This window comes from Fukomys damarensis, unplaced genomic scaffold (genome assembly GCF_012274545.1).
Source record: "Fukomys damarensis isolate Sample0158 unplaced genomic scaffold, DMR_v1.0_HiC HiC_scaffold_29, whole genome shotgun sequence".
NCBI classification, from domain to species: domain Eukaryota; kingdom Metazoa; phylum Chordata; class Mammalia; order Rodentia; family Bathyergidae; genus Fukomys; species Fukomys damarensis.
In genome coordinates, this window is record NW_022900941.1 from 2,678,727 (window position 1) to 2,693,122 (window position 14,396).

A 14,396-nucleotide genomic window follows, 5' to 3' on the forward strand; every position below is an offset into this window, starting at 1 on the left:
AGGGTTCACACGGGAAAGAGAAATCAGGCTCAAGAAAAACAAATTAACAACACTTGCAACTAATAATCATGATTCCCAAATAGGTGGAGGAACTTAACAAAATGGAGTTACAACACCTGACTCCTACAGAGAAGGTCAGATCTTTAACAGGAAGCACCTGACTCCTACAGATCTTTGGCTGTCCGAGTTTCACCCGTGCAGGGTCAAAAACAAGCTTAACACGTGCAGTCCTTAAAAAGGAACAAATGTTATCTTTCAAAAAGCCAGTGGGCCATGGCTGGCTTCCCACAGGGCATGGAGGTGCACTCCTGTAATCCCAGCACTCGGGAGGCTGAGGCAGGAGGATCGCTTCAAGTTTGAGACCAGCCTGGGCTACGTAGTGAGTTCCAGGACAGTCTCAACTATACAGTGAAACCCTGTCTCAAAAAACCAAAAAAAAAAAAAAAATTTTTTTTTTCCAGGTGTATTTCTAAGGCAGGCCACCGAACTTCTGAGCTACATGCCCGGCTACAGGTACATTTGTTATGACAAATGCATGTTTCACCACCTTCCTGATACAGCGTGTTTCTGTCACCCGGAAACATTCCCCTGGGTTCCACCCCCTGCCCCTCTGCTCTGATTTCTGTCCTCCTAGTTTGCCTTTTTGAGAATGGCATACACTGAAATTCTACAAGCAGACGGCCTCCCAAGACTGGCTCCTTCCACTCGCTCATGTTGACCTGTTTAAGAGCAGTTTGTTTTTCCCCTCTTTTATTTCTGAGTAATAGTTTCCATCATATGGGCTGTGCCACAATTTGTTATCCATTCACTGGTTCTTGGCTCTTATTAAATAAAGAGATGCTAATGGGCCGGGTGTGGTGGCGCACGCCTGTAATCCCAGCACTCGGGAGGCTGAGGCAGGAGGATCACTGTGAGTTCGAGACCATCCTGGGCTACATGGTGAGTTCCAGGTCAGTCTCAACTACACAGTGAGACCCTGTCTCAAGAAAGAAAGGAGAGAGAAAGAGAGAGAGAGAGAGAGAGAGAGGTGCCAGACCACTCACGTTCAGGTTTCTGTGTGTGCATATGGCAACAGGAGTGGGACCGCTAAGTCATGTGGAGAGTTCATACTTAGTTTAGTTTAAGAAGGTCAAACTGTTTTCCCAGTGGCTGCATCATTTTGCCTCTCCACCGATCGTGTCTGAGTGTCCCCATTGCTGGGGTCCTCGGTGGCATTTGGTGTGGCCACTGGTCCTGTTTTTAGTTTTAGCCATTCTAGCAGTTGTGCAGTTGTATCTCATTGCAGCTTCATCATTCATGATGTTAATCACTTTTTCATGTGCAGACTTTGCCATTCAGTGTATCTTTGGCAAAGCAGCTGTTTAGATCTATGACCTATTTTTGTCTATTAAGTTGATATTTTTACTATTGAGTGTCAAGAATTTATATAGATTCAGGTTACAAATGTTTTAACAGATATTTTCCAAACATCTTCTCCTATCTCTGGCTTGTGCTTTTTTACTTAATGGTAGCTCTTTTTTCTTTGTTTTTTTTGAGACAGGGTCTCACTATGTAGTTGAGACTGACCTGGAACTCGCTATGTAGGGTCTCGAACTCACAGCAATCCTCCTGCCTCAGCCTCCTGAGTGCTGGGATTACAGGCGTGCGCTACCACTCCCGGCTTTTCATGGTAGCTTTTGATGAGCAAATATTTTTAATTTTGATGAAGTCCTTGTCTAAATGTTCTATTGTAATTCATATTTTTGTGTGCTATCAAATAAATCTGCCTTATCCAAGCTCACAAATGCTTTCCTTTGCATTTTCACTTAGAAGCTGTATGGTTTTAGCTCTTACATTTAGATCTCAGACTCGTTTTGAATTTATTACTGTTTTGCATACACTGTGAGGTGGAGGGCAAGCTTTTTTTTTCATATAGATACCCAATTGTGGCAGACGCTCTCCTTTTCCACACTGAATTGCCGTGGCCATTCATCAGAAACCAACCCGCCTGCGCGGACCCCGTCTGGGCTCTGCCCATCCTTATCCCGACACCACTCTTAATGGCCGAACTGCTGTTACAAGACTCAGGTCATGACATCAGGTGATGCAAGTCCTCTAATTTTTTTCTTCTTTTTCAAAATTGCTTTGCCGACTCTAGGTCATTTCTTTTTCGTTCTTAGTTTTTCTTTTTTTATTATTAGTGCCCATGACTTTTACAAAATGTTTGGCCTCAATGTGTCTGTTCCGATTCTGCCCGTTCCTATGACCCCTTCCTTTTCCTCGTCCCTCCCTCCTTGCTATCCCCTGCTCTCCCCGACTCCCTTCCTCTTGTTTAATAACAGTCTCCTTTCTACTTTCATGTCGTTGTTTTAGGAATTCCATATATTAGGGAGAACTATTTATACTAATTGTAATTATGGAGAATTATTATGCTAGTCTTTCTGAGTCTGGCTTACTTTGCTTAACAAGATGACCCCCAGTCCCATCTATTCTTTCGCAGATAACAAAGCATCACTCTTCTTTCTGGCTGAATACACTGCATTGTGTATATATACACCCTTCCTTATCCATTCACCCTGGGCTACTGTGAACTGTGCCACAGTGCACACGGGTGTGCAGGTGTCACTGGTGTGGTGACTCGAATTCCTTTAGATGGACTGAACAGTTGCATTGTTTTTAGTTTGGTTTTTTTTTTAGGAAAGTTCATACTGATTTCCATAGAGACTGTAAAAGATGAAAAGAGTTACATGGCAGTGTAAGAGTTCCTTTACAAACACATTGGTTATTTTTTGTATTATCGGTGATAACCATCTTCCTGTAGTTCTGACTACAGATGTTGTGAACAATTTTTCATGCACTTATTGGCCACCTGTACTTCTTTTGAGAAGTATCTATTCAAGTCATTTTCCCATTTACTGGTGGGCTCTTTGAGTTTGTGAATTCCTTATGCAGTCTACATATTAATCCTCTGTCAGAAGAGTAGATGGTAAAGATTTTCTCCCATTGTCTAGGCTTTCTCCTCACACTGTTAGCTGTTTCCTTTGCTGTACAGAAACTTTAGATTTGATGTAGGTCCATTTGTTGATTCTTGATTATTCTGTGCTATTGGAGTCCACTTCAGGAAGCCTTTACCTGTGCCTATGGCTTCAAGTGTTTCCTTTTAGCAATTTCAAAGTTTCAGGTCTTATACCTAGGTCTTTGAGCCATTATGAATTTCCTTTATTACAGGGTGAGAGACTGGGATCTAGTTTCAGTCTTCTACATGTGGGTATCCAGTTTTCCCAGCACCATTTATTAAAGTGGCTGTCTTTTGTCCGACATATTTTTGGCTCCTTTGTCAAGAACCAAATGGCTATAGTTTCATTGGTTTGTTTCTGTTCCCTGTGTGCTATTCCATTGTGCCAGTACCATGTTGTTTTTCTTACTATGGCTTTGTGTATAATTTGAAATCAGGTATCTGGTCCCTCCAGATTGCTTTGGCTATTTTGGGTCTTTGGGGTTTCCATTTGAGTTTCAAGGTCTTTTTTTCTAGTTCTATGAAGAATATCACTGGTATCTGGATAGGGACTACATTGACTTTGTAGACCATTTTAACAAGTCATCTGCTGATCCATGCACATGGGAGGTCTTTCCATCTTCTTTTGTCTTCTTCAATTTCTTTCTTTAGTGTTCTGAAATTTAAACTCCCTGGTGAAATGTAACCTCCTGCTCACACCTATAATTCCAGCACTTTGGAGACTGAAGCAGGAGGATAGCCTCAAATTTGAGGCCAGCCTTGATTTCATAATGAGTTCAAGGCCAGCCCAGGCTGCTCTACCACGCCCGGCTCACACTGCTTTTTGAATGGTATTGTTTTCCTGATTGCTTTCTTGGGTACTTTGTTATTTGTATATACAAAAGCTACTGGTTTTTAAATGTTGATTTTATTTCCTGCTATTTTGCTGGCTTCATTTACAAGCTTTTAAAGTATTTTGGTAGAGTGTGTAGGGTCTTCTAAGCATAGGATTACATCATCTATAAATAAGGGTCATTGGACTTCTACTTTTCCTATTTGTATCCCTTTAATTTCTGTTGCTTAGTTGCCCTAAAATGTTAAGTACTATATTGAGTGGTAGTGGATATACTTGCATGGTTCCTAATTTTAGAGAAATGCTTTCACTTTTTCCGCATTTAAAATAATATTGGCTGTGGGTTTGCCATATATGGCCTTTCCTATGTTGAGGTATGATCCTTCAGTACCTGGTTTCTTCAGGGCTTTTACCATGAAGGGATGTTGAATTTTGTCAAAGGCTTTTTCATTGTGTAATTTTTTTTTGTTTGTATCATGTTTCATGCTTGTTAATTTTTGCATATTTTTAGCCATCCTTGCTTTCCCGGAATGAGACTGCCTTGATCATAGTGTGTAATCTTTTGTAATGTGTTGCTGAATTTGGTTTGTGAGTATTTAATTAAGGAGTTCTGCATGTTCATCAAACATATTATAGTTTTTTGTTGTAAACTCTGGTTTTGGTATCAGATCCTTTCTATGTATACATTTTAGAATCAGATTATCAGTTTCTACAAAAAAATGCTGAGATTTTTATCCTCATTGAGTTGAGTCTATAAAACAATCCGGAGAAAGGACACATCTTAGTGTCACATCCTCTGCTGCACCCGCGTGGCGTTTCCATTCAGGTCTTTATTTATTCATTTCTTTCAGCAATGTTTGGTAGTTTATCCTTTCTCATTTAATGTTTTAATAATGCTTTTGTAAGTGGCATTTCAAAGACTTGAATTTGTTGTTTTGTGTTGTTAGTGTACAGAGATGTAACTGATTTTTATTAAGACATTACTTCTGACTTGATGAGTGTGTTAAAGTGACCAGCCCTCCCAGTGTGTCTGAGACTGTCCCGATTTTAGTACTTACATCTTTGGATCTTGCAAACTATTTCCTAGGTTGAGAAATTCCTGGATTTCAGTGATGAATGCAGAAGGCTAGGAAAAAAAAAAAATACAAAGCCTGAAATGGCAATACCCGAAATAGAGTTGGAGAGCAACACTCGTTTCAGTACCAGGTGGCACAGCACCTCCCTGCATCTCTCTTGGTCTCTGTGCCAGTGACCATAACCACGATTTGTAATCACAGTCATGGGTCACCCGTTGTTGCATCACTCTGAACGGTGCCACTTGAGCACAAACATCCACTCGCCTGTGGCTTCATTGTGGTGCCTTGTATCGATGGTTTAATTGGAACCATGCCTTTTAAGAGTTAAGACAATGAAAATGATAATAACTATAATGGTCCTTTGCAAGGCTAACGGACCCCGTTACTTCAGTGAGAGTTGAATAACCCATACACCTGAGATAAAGATCAAGTCAGAAGGGCTGGGGATGTAGCTCAGCAAGGCCATGCCTGGCTGGCAAGCGCAAGGTCCTGAGTTTGATCCAACATACCACAAAAAAAAAGAAAAAGAAAAGAAAACAGTAAAATAAAAGTCCAAGGATAAGAAATTGCATATATAGTATATATGTATAGGATGATAATAAAAATACTTATGTTATTAAAAAAATCAAGACAGCATACTGCACGACATGCAGACAATAATTTGGAGCCTGGTGTGGTGGTGCCTGCCTATAATCTCAACACTTGGGAGGCTGAGGCGTGATGACTGCCATGAGCTCAATGCTAGCCCGGAATACATAGTGAGACCCTGTCTCAAAAAAGAGGCCTGGGGATTTAGCTCAGTGGCACCATGCCTGCCTGGCAAGCACAAGGTCCTCAGTTCAATCCCCAGTACCAGAAAAAAAAAAGAATTTGGGGTTGGGCGTTTGAGAAAGAGATGTGAGTCCGAGTCTCACAAGTGCCCAATGAGGCAGGCAAATATTTCTAAATTAAAATCAAAACGTGTTGTCTCCTCCAAAGATCCCAATTTTAGTTGAAACGACTGGCCACTGAATTAGCTTGAACAAGCCACGTCAGGGAACTCGCATGTTGGTATTGTCCCTTGAGTGTCCTATGAAAAGTTAAGTCACATTTCTTCTTTCAAAGGCTGTAACTGAAATATCCTGTGTGTGAACAAAAGGAGAAATTCTGATGGCAGCTGTGTGGTCCTTCACAGCCCAGAGCTGAGTCTGTCAGACCCACCAGTCTTGACAATTTACCAAGAGCTGCCGCAAATCACTGCAACAAAATGTTCCCTTACTGCCAGGTGTGGTGGTGCACACCTGTACTCCAGCACCTGGGCGGCCGAGGCCAGCCTGCACTACGTGGCAAGACCCTGTTTCAATTTAAAAAAGGAGAAAGAAAAGTTCCCAGTGCTGTTTAAGTGCTTTGATTTGAGAAATAGGGTTTCAGATTGTTTTAAAATTCTTTTCTGTGATGCTTTTAATGAAATAGTAGGAAATAAAATATAAAACAAAAGAACATTGATGATATCTTGTCCAAATACAAAGGAGACTTTGCCCATCTGTCTGTGTATTTGGGCAAAGTAAATTTTTGTAAATTCCATTCAGTTTATGAGCTCTTTCCCAAAGAAAATGAAAAGATGTGAGCCCTTAAATGTCCTACAGTCCTTCTGCTCAACACTACCAAGGGGCCTGGGCTTAGATTCCCGGTGATGCTGAGGCTTTCAGAATGAAAGCTTTTGGCTACTTTTCAGTTTCAAACATGCAAGAGCTCTCACTGCGGTTTCTGACATTCTAAAACAAATGGAAGTAAAAGGTGTCTCTGCCTTCTTTGAGGATGGGACCCAGGCATCACGTGTGAGAGGCAAGCACGGCCCCTGGGGCCTCATCCCCAGCTCCATACTGCGTCCTTTAAACACACACCTGCAGGGCGGCTCTCGCTGTCACCAGGCGAAAAGCCTGCTTCACATCTTCCTTCCTTTCCCGTGCTGTGGGTCACACTCAGGGCCTTGTGTACAGTCCACACACACTGTACCACCAAGCCAGGCCCCACCCCCCAATCATATTTTCAAAGTATGGGGCAAGAACAGTGCCCACTGATTTGGCAATATACTGAGTGAAAATGGAAGAAAGGATTGCAATCTGCTATGGTCTGAATGTATAAGAAATCATACGTGTGCTAGGAATTTAGCTCAGTGGCACCGGGCCTGCCTCGCAAGCGCAAATTCCTGAGTTCGGAAAAAAAAAAATTTTTTTTTGTTTTTTTTGTTTTTTTTTGTTTTTTGGTACTGGGGATCGAACTCAGGTCCTTGTGCTTGGAAAGCAGACACTGGAACCACTGAGCTAGATCCCCAGCCCTTGTGTTCTGTATTGAAGGTGGAATTGTTGGGAGGTGACTGGGCCATGAGGGCTCTGCCTTGATGAGTGGATTATTCGCTTGTGAATTAAGAGATCATGGGTTACTTGAGGAGAGGCTCTGTAAGGAAAGCCCTCTCCAGCATACTTGCTGTCTTGCCAGTGACATCCTCTGCATGTAGGATGTGGCAGGAAAGTCCACATCAGACACCAATCCCACTCTTGGACTTCCAGCCTCCTGAGCTCTGAACTAAGTAATGTTTATTCTTCGTGAGTTACTAGGTCTCGGCATGTGGTAACACACACCTGTAGTCCCAGTTACCCCGGAGGATGAGGCGGGAGGGTGGGGGGTTTGCAAGTCTGAGGCCAGCCTGGGTAATTTAGCAAGATCCTGCCTTAAAATTTTAAAAAGAAAGAAAAGAAAAGGGCTATCTTGGAGCACTTGCCTATCATGCACTAGGCTTTAGGTTTGATTCCCAATACTGCAAACAAACAAACAAAAAAACCAACCCACAGATAAATAAGTTACCCAGACTGCAGCATGGTCCAGCACTGCTTGGTGACCTTGGAGAAGGCCAGAGGACTGTGTAAAAGGGTGGACTGACTGTACCTGATCTGCTCCACGTTCTGTGAGGGTAATGGCAAAATCCCATAAAATGCAAACTGACTCACTTTTTGGAAACAACAAAGCACCAGAACACAATGACCAATTGAAACAGAACCTTCTCTTCCTATAATTTATTTGCAGTCCAACTTCAGTTTCACAAGTACAAGTGACTTCTGCATTCCGCCCCCCGCTTGTACTCAGGATTGAACCCAGGGTCTCTGAGCCAAGCTACATTCCATCCACTTTTTCATTTCTTGTTGTGAGACAGGGTCTCACTAAATAGATATTTCCCAGGCTGGATTCCCTCCCTTCTCACCCTCTCTCCCTGCCTTCATTTTCGAAGTACTGAAGATTGAATCTAGAGCCTTTGCAATGAGCTGAATCACCAGCCCTTCTTATTTTATATACTTACTTATTTATTTTGGGTTTTGGAGATAGGTTCTCCCTATGTAGTTCAGGCTGGCCTGGAACTCACTATGTGGAACTCACAGTGATCCTCCTACCAAGAGCTGGGATTACAGGAGTGTGGGACCAGGCCTGGCTCATCAGCCCTTTTTTAAATTTGGAAATAAGGTTTTGCTGAGTCACCAAATTGCCAGTTTGGACTCAAATTTCTGATCATCCTGCCTCAGTCTCCCAGAGTGCTGGGATTGCAGTCATAGCCACCATGCCAAGTTGATCTCTGTACCTTCAAACTAGTTTCCCTAAGTGGAAGAGAGAGGTTTAACCTGTGACATCTGGAGTGTTCTGAAATGTTTAAAAGGTTAGACGTATCAGACATGGGTGTCCTGCTTGATGAACTTTTAAAAACAACATTCCCACAGCTGCTTTACTAGAATCAGCCTTTGCACACAAATGAGTGGACACTTCTGGAGAGCTGGAGACGAATTCTTACAAACCTAAAGCCTGCTGCTGCTAGTGAGTAAAATCCTGGGTATTCCACACCCAAATGCTTTTACTGGGAAAACTAGCGAACTGCTATCACATTGGACTGATCCCAGGAATGGGCGGGTTGTGGGCCTACAGGAACCGAGCTGTGGGTGGGAGGACTTCATGAGATGGCATCAAGCTGATCCTCATTAAAGAAGGGCTTCCTAAAGGCTACGGGCAAGGACACAGGACAAGTACGTGGGACAGAATGGCATTATTAAGTACTGGTAATGCTACTTTAATCCTATTATGTTTTCATTCTCCTTTTAAAAGGTCTTCTATTTAGGTGTCATAATGCAAAGTTTAAGTATCTAATAATGAATTTTTTAAATTGCAGTATCATGGCTGGGGATGTAGCTCAGTGGTTCTGCCACCTGCCTTGCAAGCGCAAGGACCCCAGTTTGACCTCCGGTGGAAAACAAACTCCAAACACTGAAACTGCAGTATCACAGGACAGGAAGAAACAGAAAACTTTTGGTCACACATATCATTTGTCCTATTAATTATTATTATTTTTCAGTGTTGGGGAGGGAACCGATGGCCTGGTGCATGTGGCACGAGTGCTCTACCACTGAGCTGTACCATCAACCCCCTATTAATTCATATTAAATAATGGCATTTATGTAGCAGAAAAGCAATTTCACGTAAACACCTATTTTTCGTATTTTAACACATCTAATATATATGATCTTAAGTGGTATTTTATTTTCATTGTTAAAGCAGTAATATACACGCGCGTAATTTCTTTAACATACCACGCTGCACTTTTGTTTTTGGTCCGGAGAGGCTGTCGTGTCAGGAGCTGGAGCCCTCAAGCTGCCCTCTTGAATACACGGCTCATCTTCCCTCCAAAACGCTGGCGCGGCCCAAAACTTGGTCCAGGCCTGGCTGGAGGCCCACACACCGCGCCCCGCCTGAGTCCGCTGTGATTCACGCCTGGGGCCCGGTCTGGCCCGGCAGGGAGGAGCACAGACGGGGCGTGGGAGGAGGGCGAGGAAGAGCTTGCTCGTGAACCTGCCAGTTTGCGAGGGCCCTTCTGGAAGTCAGGCCTGCCCTGTTATTCCCGCTGCTCCTGAACCTTGATGGCTCCCTTCCTCCTTCGTTCGGTCTCGGTGACCCAGGTTAGGGTCCACTTTAGAGCCTACATTGCGGCTAAGGCAGTGCTTTTCAAACAAAAAACAAAAACAAGGCTTCCTGGCCTGGTTAGCGTGCACAAAGCTCTAGGTTGTTGGTGTTTAAACTGTGGTCACACACATCACACACACAGGACCTAAACATTTCAGTACAAAAACATTTCAGGGACAAAAGAGACACTCTTCTCCCACTGGACACCTCCAGGTGTGGCCAGCCAGCCTCAGAGCTTCCCTGGCAGTGGGACAGGCCGAGGAATCCCCAACGGCGCTGTGGCCACTGACGTTGCTGTCAGAACTGTGAGGTGGAAAGGTATTTGTGCTTCTGCAGGCTGTCCCCTCTGACACAGTTTAGCAGCACCCGGTCCACAGCTGCAGGACCTCCTGGCAGGACTGGACATCTTCACAGCAGCTGTGGCCGGGGCCATCTGGTCCCTATACACACAGCAATGACAGTTCTTTGGGGAGAAAACACACCAGATCCCAAAGTAATTAGACAGAAGTTGGACTCTGTCCTGGAGAAGATACTAAGAAAGCCAGAGAAGAACACAACGCAGCAGAAATGAGAGGAGAGCGCCTTTAATCTCACAGGCCTTAGGGCACAATTGAGTCTCGCCTCCGCCTCCGTGGGACTGGGCTTCCCTGGAGGAGCGGGTGAAACGGGTCATCTGCATGCTGCCAGCTGCCACTGTGAAGCCCTCTCTGTGAGTGAGAAATCCGAGGCAGTCTGGGTTCCCGATGTGGCCTGGCTGGTCCTAATCAGACCCGAGAGGCTGCTGCACGCACAAGCAAATCCGTGCCCTTTGGCTCACTGACGGTAGGAAATTCAACCATCAGGCTGGACAGAAAGCCCGTGCTTGCCAGCAGGCATGCTCTCTGCTCCACGGAAACTCCAGCAGATGCTGCTTGGACTTGTGTTTCCGTTTCTGTTTTTGTTTTTTGGACACAAGGTCTCGCTGTGCAGTCCAGGCTGGCCTCACACTGGCAGTGCTCCTCCTGTCTCAGCTTCTCAGATTCGGATTGCAGGTGTGTACCATCATACCCAGCCCAGAGTAATACTTTGTGTGTGTGTGTGTGTGTGGTAATTTGAAGCCAGGGTCACACGCATGCTAGGTAAGCTCTCTACCACTGAGCCACCACCACCAGAGTCGTGAACCCTGTTTCTTACACATTTATTCTCTCCATGTCCTTAACAGCACCCCGAGTTTGTTCAGGCACCCACCCTCCACATGCGCCGCAGGGAAGTGGACCCCTGCACAGCCCCTTGCCTCTAGTTCCTGAATGGGGGTTGTGGAATTTGATATACCAGAGAGGGATCCCATTGTTTTTGCCAATCTGTGCATGGATCACTAACCCATAGATCACTTTAGGAATGGGCTCGCAATTAAATTCAGGCTGATGGGACACAAGGATAAGTCTAGAGCCTTCTGCAGATGGAAAAAAAAAAAGAGTTCTTATTCTTTAACTAGAGAATCACCAGGAAAGCATCACTGTCCTCCAGTACAGCAGGCAGACTAGGAGACTGAAAGTTCCGCAGCCCCTTGGCCATCAGAAAGGAAGTGGCTGAGGACAAAGCCAGCCACAAAAGACAATGTGAGGGCCAGGGATGTAGCTCAGTGGCCCTTGTGACTGCCTTGCAAGTGCAAGGACCTGAGTTCCATCCCCGGTGCCCCCCGCAAAAAAAGACAATGTGAAAAAGGGTCAAGAGGTGCAACCAGAGTTGCTGGACCACAAGGGCAGCTGGGGAGGACAGAGTGGCCCCTGCTGGGCCCTGTGCCTCTCCCTGTCATTGTCTGTGGGCTCCTCTCGTGTCCTGTGTCCAGCCCAGGGTGCTGCCATTTGTCATCCCACATGGCCGTTGTCTCCTTCACTCAGGGCGAGTTTAGGCTTTGCTGTCACGGAAGGACTGGCCAGTCATTCTGAAAAAATATTCCTCACTTTGGATTTGTCTGATAATTAGATAATTTGTCTCATAATTAAGACAAGAGAGCATGTAAAGGTACAAGATCCCAGTAATGAATGTAACTGTACTGTCTACCTAGAATGTACCAATAAATTAAATAAAAAAAAAAAAAAGACAAGAGTATGCATTTGCAAGGATGCAATGGAAGTGATGACATGTTCTTCTCCAGAAACCGGTTCAGGATAGGTGAGGTTGATGGGTGTTTCCTTTGGTCCTTTGGTTAGAGTGGTGTCTCCCTGGTCTCTCCACTGTACAGTTATTGTTTCCCCCCTGTAATTAATATCCTATGGGAAGAGTCTATATAACTTTTTTTTGAGGGTCTATGTAGTTCAGGCTGGCATTGAACTTGAGGCGATCTTTCTGCCTCAGCCTCTCAAGTGCTGGTATAACAGACCTGTGCCACCACACCTGGCCTAAGTATCCTGTTTCTCATCATAATTGTGTCCACTGATTTTAACACATGCTGATGATTATTGCTTGCAATAATTACTACTATGGTTTTTACCAAATGTGGATTTTCTATTTACATTACTTTCCACATTTATTCATTGGAATTCTATTTTAAAAACTGATTTCCCTGTTTATGTACTCCAGAATTTTATGTCTCTAGGGATTCCTGGATGTTTCTTTTATTTTTGAGTTATAGCCCACTCAGGAAGTGGGCTGCAGGAAGTAGGCTGGCAGGGGGCAGCGCCCTGCAGGGTGCAGGGCCACTCTGGGGTCAGTCCCCAGGCAGGAGCACGAAGGAGCATGGCCTCCCAGCACGGACAGCCTAGGTCTGGCACAGGGTGCGAGATGGGCCTGGAGCTGCAAAGAGAGGACTTTCAGGTGTGTTTTGTTTTCATCATAAACACCCATGTTTAAAAAAAGTGTACCAGAGTAATAAAAAGAGGAAAGGTCTCTTCTATTTTTTCACTAACTGTCCACAAGTACTGTTCCCTTTTCTCAGATGGAAGAACTGTGAGCACAGTTAGGGCGCAGGGGTGTCTGCGTCACACAGGTCTCTGAGCGGGGCCTCAGGGCAGGGGGCAGCAGAGACGGTGACGCACAGTCAGCCTCTCCTGCTTGCTGTCCACACATACCTTTCACTGTGACCTACTAGACAGACACCCACTGGACTTCCATAAAATTTCACAACTGTGCTCATGGGCTTTGTGTGACGCTGTTACCCCCCCAAGGGCCAAATGTCCTGCTTTTACTTACATGTGAAATGGTTTAACACAGCCACGATGGATACTCTTTTTATCCTATATAGTTTATTTCTTACTAGTTTCATTTCACAGCCTACTGATGAAAGAATCAGGACCTTCCTTTTGAAAAATGGCCCAACCTTTTATTATATAAATGGGGAAACTGAGGTCCTAACAATGGGAGTGAATGTCCAAATCCTGTACTTTTTAGCATACACTAATGAACTTTAAAACAATGCTACATTTTTGGTTTTATATTTTATTGGGGAGGAATGGGTTGAAATAATAAGGGGTGATTTTTAAAATTTACTTAAAAAAATTTTTGTGTGGCACTGGGGATCTAACACAGGCCTCACACGTGCTAGGCAAGTCCGACACTGCCGAGACACATACTGGGTTGATTTCTTAAAAAGAGTCAAGAGCTGGAGGAAAAGGTAGAGAGGGTAGCAGAGCTGAACCTGACAATACTCTTTGTCAGTAGCTGCAATCCTTGAGGTAGAAGCCTTGGCCTCTCTGAAGTGCACTGAGTATTCTGTCCCCGTCTGCCAGGTGTCCATTCGTCCATATGCCCCTCCAACACCTGTACTAGAACTAGACAGACGCCAGAAAGATGAAAACCCGCAGGGCGGGGTTGGGGTGGGGCTGCCCTCCAGGCGTCCACAGTCCCGTGGGGGTCAGGCAGGAGCAGCCCCGGGGGAGGCGAGTGCAGTGGGGCCTGTGGGGCATCAAGGAGAGAGGCACTGTGACTGCTGTGGGCTGGTGTGAGCCCCAGAGCTTCACGTAGTGAAATCCAGTCCTCACTGTGCAGTCGGAAGAGAGTGGAAACTTAACTGACGGCGGTGTGTAGAGGTGGAACCTCTGGAGGTGATTAGGCTTAGTCATTAAGGCGGAGAAGGGGACGGACGGATATGCAGTGTCCACCCTGTTTCTTGCTATGTGCTGTCTGGTGCCACCAGCAAGATGGCCGTGGCCAGATGTGGCCCTAGACCCGCAGCCAAAATCATAAGGCCAGTTAACTTCCATTCTTGTACAATGTTAGATGCAAGTGTCCTACCGTAGCAGCATGAAACACTGCACAGTGACCTTAGGAGAGTCACTTCCTGAGCCTCAGTTCCCTCCTCACTAACTGGAGACGTGAGGACGCCCCCCACCCCCCGCCGTGGCAGGGAGCCCAAGACACCGCCAGTGCAGTGCTGAGCACTGGTGGAGGAGAAGGCAGGCTTGAGCCAGCCTGGTGGAGCCCAGTTCCTGGGAGAGCTTGGCATGGGGCCTGTGGATGAGCAGGCGAGGACATGCATTCTGCAGGGGACCCAAGGGCCCCCCCGACGACGTGGGGCCTGGGGGCAGGGTGATGAGAA

General features: G+C 45.2%; 1 long non-coding RNA gene across 4 annotated transcripts in view; it reads left to right on the forward strand.

Moving 5' to 3' along the window:
* Positions 1-10,859, forward strand: part of LOC117283691 — an 11,310-nt gene extending 451 nt beyond the window's left edge. The window contains exons 2-5 of one of the 4 annotated variants that reach the window (XR_004514734.1): positions 462-513; positions 1,916-2,080; positions 8,650-8,743; positions 8,827-10,859. This is a non-coding gene — a long non-coding RNA (uncharacterized LOC117283691). Of the gene's footprint in view, positions 1-461; positions 514-1,915; positions 2,081-8,649 lie in introns of all 4 variants that reach the window. The other 3 variants (XR_004514733.1, XR_004514731.1, XR_004514732.1) reach the window with 3 other exon arrangements.
* The last annotated feature ends 3,537 nt before the right edge of the window (positions 10,860-14,396 follow it).